This window comes from Capsicum annuum, chromosome 2, assembly GCF_002878395.1.
Source record: "Capsicum annuum cultivar UCD-10X-F1 chromosome 2, UCD10Xv1.1, whole genome shotgun sequence".
NCBI lineage: Eukaryota > Viridiplantae > Streptophyta > Magnoliopsida > Solanales > Solanaceae > Capsicum > Capsicum annuum.
Window position 1 is genome coordinate 125,014,227 of NC_061112.1, and position 9,250 is coordinate 125,023,476.

The window sequence follows — 9,250 nt, forward strand, 5'->3', positions numbered from 1 at the left end:
TATATTTACTACTTTAAATAATATACATACAACATATATACACTATATAGTATATACATACTACTTTAGAAAATATATACACATGTAACAAATAGTCATATATACACTACATATTATACTACTTTAAAAACATATACACATTAAATATATACTATTTTAATATATAAAAAATATGTACACATAGATGTAGAATATATACTACTTAAAATATCACTTGAAAGTCGAAACAATAGACATAAAAACTATATACACTATATGTATACTTTAAAATATTAAATGTATATAATTTAGAGACTATAGAAAATATGCTACTTAATATAATAATACTTGAGGTTTGGAACTTAAAAGAAATTTATTTTTTCATTATGTGTATATATATTTGTTATGTTTAATTATCTATTACTTAGTGTAAAGTTTGATAGTAAATTAGTAATATATTAAAACTAAGTATTTAATTCAAACTAGAAATTCAATTTAAATGAAGAAAATAATAAAGTAAAGAGTGAATGAATGTTGTATTTTATTGATTGCAAAATGATCCAAAATTTATAATTTACATGAATGAAAAATCTATAAATTTTGCATCATTTTTTCCAACTCATTCATATTAATATTAACGGGAACTAACATAGGATAGTCAAAATCAATGGAGGCAAAATCATGCATTGGACTTGATTGTGCTGAGTTCTCCCTTGAAGTCATAATTTTTTCAAGATTCTATTCGGATTTCGGCTCCACCTTTATTCCTTGATTTCTTCGTTCTGCTCTAATCCAATCTCTGAGGCAAACTAGAACATTCATACCATTGCTCCCCAATAAGTAATGGCTGTCCCCAAGTTGTTGTTGTCCCTGACTAAAAGCGCTCTCCGATGCAACGATTGACATTGGAGCATTCAATATATCTCTAGCTAATCTTGAAAACACAAAATATTGTCTTTTATTATTCTTCCATCAATCCAATGCATTGATCCGTCGTCTACGATCCTCTAGCGGCATTCAAAGATAATACTTAAGCTCTTCCCGAGAAGTTGTTGTATAAGTTCCTTCCTCAACGTTGTTTCAAACATTTAAATCATAAAAGTAACCAAGAGAATCACTATGTGCTGCTTTTTTAAAAGATGATGGCTCCTCGGAAGCATGAGGAGTGATATTTGTCGGTACATTTACATCAAGTAAATCGGCATAATGGTTATATAATTTTTCTAAGTAAATGTTCGTATCACTTATAGCCGTAAACAAATCTGGTTGTTCTTGTTCTTCATCTTCAGAATCATTGTTAGCATTTATCTCTAAGTTAGAATAAATAAGAGTACTAAAGTGGCACATAGTATTAAATTTCATACATGAATTTAGTATAGCACCAACCAAGTAAATAGGGGGAATCAGAAAAAAATATTTTTAAAATTTAGCAAATATAACACTAACAGCTTCTTTGTAACCTTCTTTATTCTTAAATTCTTTGAGCAAACCAGAAATATCGGCTAAATATACTAAAATATTACAAACAATAGGATAATAAGCACCAAAAAATCCAACTGTAGCTATATAATTTTTTTTCAAAAACTTAACAAGATCATCAATTGCAGCCCAATCAGAATCATTTAGCATACATTCAACCAAATTACCAAATGAATCATAAAATTGGTTAAAAGTCAATGTAATAGGAACTTTATAAGCAAGACAAGTTTTTAAATAATCATACGTAGCATTCCATCTAATATCACATTCTTCAGGCATAAATATCGGCGTAAGTCCATTTTGTTCACATTTAACTTTAAATTCTCTAATTTTTTTTTTCCGATTATTTCCTTGAATAAAGCCAACAACAAGCCAAATTTTTTTCAATATAAAACTCAAAAAATTCAAGACCATCTCTTACAATTAAATTATATATATAACAAGCACACCTAACATAAAATATTTCAGGTAATAGCAGAGAGAGATCATTTTTAACTTTTCAATAGCAGTGTTGTTGTTAAAAGCATTTTCAAAAGCAATACATATAACTTTTCTTTCAATACCATAAAATTCTGCAACTTTACTAATAGATTCAGCAATAAATTCTCCAGTATGTCTATGATCTTTATCATACAAAAAAGTTAGAATACATTTTTGCATAGTAAAATTATTATCTATCCAGTGACAAGTAATGGTTAAATAATCATTTCTATTAACAACACAACCAAGATCATAAGTTAGAGTCATTCTACATTGAATATTTTTTTAACAATGTAGATAAATAATAAACATATTGTGAATGAAGTCTAAAAATATCGGCCCGACAAGTACTTCTAGGAATATCATTAAACATAGGATTAAAAATTACTTGAATAAAAACATCCAAAGAAGGAAAAGTAAAAGACAAACAACCCATAATTATCATTTTTGCTATTTCTTTCCGGTTCTTCAATTTAATAATTCTTAATTACTTGATCGGTTGTTGGGTCCATTCTAGTTTGTGTTGGCCCATCAACAGCCTCACCACCTTTTGCAATAAATAACTCTCTTTGGTGATTCTCTCTTATATGTCTCATTAACGTACCTGTACCCCCTTGATTGCCTTCTCTTTTATGCTCATATACTTGTTGATAAATATTGCATTGCACCTTAGTTTCTCCTTATATACGTGTAAAAAATTTTCATGCAATACTAGTTGTTTTATGAGCTCTTGGGGCACAGGGAAGATGGGGAGGACGATTAACCGATTCAGATCTAACATTAGCATTTCCTACTGCGGATGTCTCACCAATATTTTCATCATCTTCATCTAAATTAACCACATCTACTTCATTTTCTTCTTCTATACCGTAATTTTTCTGAGCTTATAAATAATCCATATCGTGAGTACCTGCACCTACTTCTTCCTCAAAAGGTTCACTAAGTGGTACCTGAGGCACACGGGTATATATACTACTTGAACTACCTCTACTGCCATTAATTCGCTTTTTACTACCACTTCCACTTCCGGAACAAAATTTTTTGACACTTTTACCAAGGTTTCTTAATTTATCCATAATAAAAATCAAACTAAAAAAAATTCAAAATACACAAAAATAATAAAATTAAATATTCAACAATTAATACACTAATTAAAAATTAAAAGTAAGAGATGAAACGACAATACCAAATTTTGAAAGTATCCGAAAGTTGCAACTTTAGAAAACTTCCACTCGTATCTGTAATAGCAAAATTAAAAAATAAAATTGAGCACTTTAGTAGATATGTAGAATATTTGAGAGAGGATGAGATTTGAGAGAATTAAAATTGTGTGGAAAATGATTTGAAAGTGTAGGGTATTTATAGAAATTTTTTAGGATTTTAAAAAATATTTCTCTTTTTTTTTTTTTTTTAGAAAAAAGGGCCATATAGCCGTTTGAGGCTCCAAGCAGCCATATAGCCGTTTGAGGCTCCAAGCGGCCATATAGCTGTTGGGCCCAACGCCTATTTTGGCCCAAACCGTCAAGCCAGCCTTTTAAAAGAAAAAAAAAAGAAGAAATTGGGCCGGGCCGGTTAGCCGGCGGGCCTGGTCTGGGTTGGGTCCGGGCCGGGTCAACCAAGCTCAAAAAATTTTTGGCCCATCCCGGGACCGGCAACCCTGTAGCCTGGGGGCTGACCGGGCCGGGTCAAACCGGCCCGTTTGACAGGTTTAGTTTGAACTCTGGCCCACATTGACAAGAGCGACTTTGATACCATTCTTGTCACGACCCCTAGCCAAGGCCCGGGCCACGACGGACATCCCGAGCCATGAAAGCCTGAAAGACCCCTTAGCTAGCCAACTAGTGATATTGTGGGCTTTTGGGCCTAGGCCCGCACGGTTTTAAAACGCGTCACTAGGAATTAAGACTTGCTTACTTATATACCCAACATCCCTCTTGTATTTTGCCGATGTGTGACTCCTTATCCTAAATTCCTGGGGAGTTACACGTTTGAATTTAGCATTCATATTACTTAATCATGATTAACTAATATATATTTTACCTCATTTATTCACTTAACCATGATAAATTATATTAATTTAGTGTATACACCGAGTGCGGATGAGTTTTTATCATACATACCTTTGGACTTTAGGATTACAAAGAAAAATATATATAAAAAAAAAATTCGTTCACCACCATCATAGTGCTATGCTTGTAGTTTCTTGTTAGTGGAATTGTTGTGCTGTTTGTGGTTTTTGGATAGACTGATTGTTGTATTAATTTGGGGTAGCCTTATTTATGTTCCGTTGTTTTGTTACTACATGTTGTTTCTTGCTCTTCTATCACGTTGTTTTTAGATTGCATTTGTCTTGAGTCAAGGGTCTATTGAAAACAACCTAGCAACTTTACCTTGGAGGTAATGATATAAACTGCATATATTTTTCCCAGTTTCACACAGCGGCTATGTTGTGGTGGTTGTATATTTCCGTTCACCCCAACCCTTCCTCCTTTATTTGGAAGGGCCAAGATCTCATCTAAAATCCAACTGAAGAGTGAAGACTGAATGTTCAAATTGCACAGCCATCTATTAACCAAACACTTTATTTTACGTGCTTGGCATAAAAAAAAAGAAAAAGAAAAAACAATTGGATCCATACGTAAATGCGCGTTGAGAAACCTAAAATAAAACATCTTATCAGTGGAGGGATATTTCGGTTATTTAACATCTCTTTTCGAACAAAGACATATGAAGTGCCAATTACAAAATTTTTGGTTTGGTTACTGTCACGAGTTCCCAGATAATTATCAATGCAAACATTTTTTTTTTTTGGTTTTTTCCTCTTTTAAGTTTCGAAATCCTAAAAAGGAAGAAAACAAAGAAGAAGAAAAAACATGGTCCTTGTTAAGACAACTAGGATATATATTGGATGTTGTCATGAGTTCCGATGTTTATTACTTTAAATTGATAAATATCCGTTGTTCATTGACATGCCAAAGTAATTAAGATGACTTCCCTCAATAATAATAGTGCAAGTGATCAAGAAGCTCAACACTCGTGCTTTCAAGAATGGATGAAGCTCCAACAACAAGACCTCTTGGAGCTCATCCATGCCCTCCACAATTTCTCCTCGTCCTCGTCCTCATCCTCCAGCGCTTGTAGCGCTGCCAACGACTTGAAGCTAAAACAACTCATTGAGAAATCCATCAAACACTTCCAAGATTACACGGACAGTCGCAGACATTTAGCACGTAGCGATGTCACTGCCTACCTTGCTCCCACTTGGTGACCACGTTAGAAAGCTCCATGCTCTGGATCTCCGGATGCAGACCTTCCAGTTACTTCCGGCTCCTTTACGCAATCAGTGGCAAGGAATTCGAATCCCATCTCAACAACTATCTCCAAGGCAAGAGAACTGGACACTTCAGCGAGCTCTCATCTCTGCAGCTGAATTCAGTCGATGAGTTACAAAGGAAAACGATAAGGCTAGAAAACCAGTTGTCAAATAAGCTCGCAAGCTTGCAGGAGGAGATAGCTGATCATCCATTCGCCATTATCGCCAATGAAGTGGGAGATCTTGATGAAATGTATGGTGAAGCAGAGAAGACCCTTGATAGACATGCTAAGAGTTTGATGAATGTTGTAGAAGAAGCTGATAAGCTGAGGATGGAGATATTGAAGGAGTTGGTGATGAACATATTGAGTCCACTTCAAGCTGTGAACTTCCTGCCAGCTAGCAAGAAGCTCCATCTTTGTATCAATGCTTGGGGTAAAACAAGAGATCAGCAGCATGGGAGGAACAGAGAAACAGCAGACAGAGAACCACATGTCCAACTTCATCTTGAAAAATAAATTAAAGGAGTTAAAATGCTTTTATATATATATATATTATGTATATATATGGAATAAATGTTTTGGCTGTTACCAAGTCGCATTACTTTTTCCGTCTTTACAATTTCTTTTGATCTCTTAGTTTTTATTATTTTATTTTGACTAAGAATTAAGCTTAAAAAGATGTTGATCTGACGATGATAATAGCTTTCTCAACAAGCGAATTAATCTCAGAATAGAGATAAAAATAATTTCTTGGAAATTTTTGGCATACTACATATTGATAAAACCCTTTAAAGTTAAAGAAGGAATCTTATCATTGCTTTCCATTTTGAACATCTAAGATTCATTCCACATTTTTTGAAATTTTATACCTCTTCCTCCAATAATGTGGGGATAAGCTCGAGACACTTTCACATTATTTTCTCAAATTGTTGAGGGAAAAACACAATATGGTTGTCTTAGAAGTGCCCCTATCTACTAATTAAGAAGCTTAGGGTCGTTTGATAGAGTGAATTGAAATGTTAATGCATGTATTAGTTTAATTTGGAATACAACCAAATTTACTTCTTGGATGGTAAGACTCAGTTCTATTTGGAATGCAAGCCTACAGGTCTCAGTTATTTCTTCGCCTCAAAAAGTCATCAAGCTAATGCCTAATTGAGGCAACATGTAGGAGCAGCGTATGATCAGGAGAAGCTGTTAATAACTAGGAGGGATTTGTTATCTGAAAGTTCGCATGCCACTTGGTGCTGGAGCTTGAAGCCTTGAACATTCTCAACTTGGAATTTTGGAACCAAGCAGCTATATGCACATTACTTTGGAGTGTCCCAAACTATAAAACAAATATCCATGGCCATGGCTCAATCTTCTTCTTCTCTCTCTCTTTTTTCTTTTTGGATCGCCACAAAATATTATATGTACTTGAAAATTTGAGTGAGAGTTTACTGATGTATATATTATAACAAAATTAATATGTAAAAATGCTGTATCTTATTCCCAGAAAAACCCAAAACACTTCACACATTATGATTATAAAGAGTATAATTAAGTAATCTTATTATATAAAAAGTTTTAGTTCTGCTGTTTCTACTAAGCTCATGCTCTCTCTTTCTTAAAGAGCAGTTTCAGCTTTCAACAGAATAGGCTCACTTCATATCAAGTAAACAAATGCAGCTCAAGAAGTGTGTAATTTGTTTTCAACAAAAAGGTGATTTTCAGTAGTAATTTAAATTAACAATATAATGGATGAATTATTATTCATATAAATAAAAATGAAACAAAGAAGAGAATAGTAGTTCGGAAGAAGCATACCTGTAGCGGATGAGGGGAGAGGGAGAGGGAATGGTAACAATGGCAGTCCACAGCAGCAGCAGAAAAAGTTCTTCTAAGCCAATTGTCAGAAAATAGAAAAAGCCGACGTAGAACGGGTTGAAGATTTTGGGTTGGGTTGTGGGGCTTCGTTAATGGAAAAATTACCTCACATCACAACGTAACTTATCATGTAACAACAACGATATATTCAGTGAATTCCCACCTAGTGAGATTTGGAGAGATTAAAATATACGCAGTTTATATAACTACCTCTAAAGTAGAGAGGCTATTTCCGATAGACCCCGACACAACTTAACTTATCATAATTATTTAAAATTTCAATTCTTTTAAATAATTACATGAATTTCTAATTTTACTTAGAAACTCGAATACGTTAATGGAGAATATGATTTATCGGTGTGGATTAAATTAGAAAATTTTAATAATTTTTTTTTAAAAAAATTGAGATAAAAAGTAATTAAATCCAATAGGGTTGAGATTTATGTAACTTTTAACTTTCTAATTTCGTTTTTTTCCTTTGCTTTGCGTTTTCTATATATATTATTTCCCTTTCATAAATTACAATTCTTATATTAGTAGTACTAATAAATAACGATAATGTGTCCACAAGAAACGGTGAGTGACTGGGAGGTCCTATGTGAGAAATCTGTGATTGAATTTAGCCTTTATCTGTTGCTCAATTATGAGCATGTCGTATTGGGCTTGCCTAGTACATTTTATGGATAATAATTATTTTGTTTAAAACTTATCACAAAATGACGGCTTTTCAAATTTCAAATTGATAATGTAGTGAATTATTCTTTCACGAATCTACTGTTTCTAATTTTGCCAGGAAAAAACTTACTCATCAAATAAAAGCTTCATATTTCGACAATTTTCTTTTGAATTTGTTAATAATAGTTTCTGACCTTTAGGTTCTTCTAAATTTTTTGTATGGTGTACTTAGAAGGAACTTCCTAGTATCGAGAGTAAGGAAGACTCTTTTGAGGATTATACTTTGGTATGGCTGGGAAGTAATTTGTTGAAATGATCATTCAATTTATCATGATAGACATTAAAATCACTTTTTTTTTTTTCACTCTTGCAGAGACAAAAGTCATCACATAGCAGGGTCTGCAGAGGGTAAAATGTACGCAGTTCATATCACTGTCTTAAAAAAAGTAGAGAGGTTGTTTCGGATAGACCCCCGGCTCAAGACAAGGGACAGTACATAAAGTCGTAATAAAACATGATACAAGATGGAATAACAAAAATAAGACGCCCACAAAATAATACTATATACTAACAAACCAAAGGCACCGATCACACCCAAACCTCCTAATTAGAAGCTCCAACCTATGGACACAACCCTAAGACTACTAGCTCGGCTACCCGAAGCTCTCCTAACTACTGGCTATGACTTAACCACACGCACTAGCCCTTTAACCTAATACACGTACTCAGTAAGCTGTAACTGCTCCATGTCACGTCTAATCACCTCCCTCCAGTATTTCTTCGGCCTACCTCTACTCCACCTGAAACCATCTAAAGCTAACCTCTCACACCTACGAACTGGGGCATCCGTGCCCTTCCTCATCATATGCCCAAATTAAATCATTTCAGTCTCACTTTCCACGTCTTGTCCTCAACCGAAGTCACTCCCACCTTCTCTCGGATTGTCTCATTCCTAACCCTATCTCCCCTAGTAAGTTCACACATTCAACGCAACATCCTTATTTATGCCACATTCAACTTTTGAATATGGAAGTTCTTAACTGGCCAACACTTCATTCCATACAGCATGACCGGACGAACTGTCACTCTGTAGAATTTACCTTTAAGTTTGGGAGGCACCTTCTTATCACACAACACTCCTGAGGTAAGCCTCCACTTTATCCATCCTGCTTCAATACAGTGAGAAACCTCCTCGTCAATCTCTCTATTCCCCTGAATCATAGACCCAAAATACTTAAAACCATCCCTCTTACAAACAACCTGGGAATCCAACCTTACCGACAAAATTCATCTAACTAAATTAAATTGTTTTTATCGAAAATATAATTTTTCATATTTATTCAATGACATAATAATCATAAAGTTTTAACAAAACAATATAAAAACTAAATTAGTACACTTGATTTATTCCAAAGCTCATCTAACTTTGTTTAGTTAATTCTTTTTCTTGTAA

General features: G+C 33.9%; 1 pseudogene; it reads left to right on the forward strand.

The window, feature by feature from the left end:
- The first annotated feature begins 4,880 nt into the window (after positions 1 to 4,880).
- Positions 4,881 to 5,762, forward strand: LOC107858111 (annotated as a pseudogene).
- The last annotated feature ends 3,488 nt before the right edge of the window (positions 5,763 to 9,250 follow it).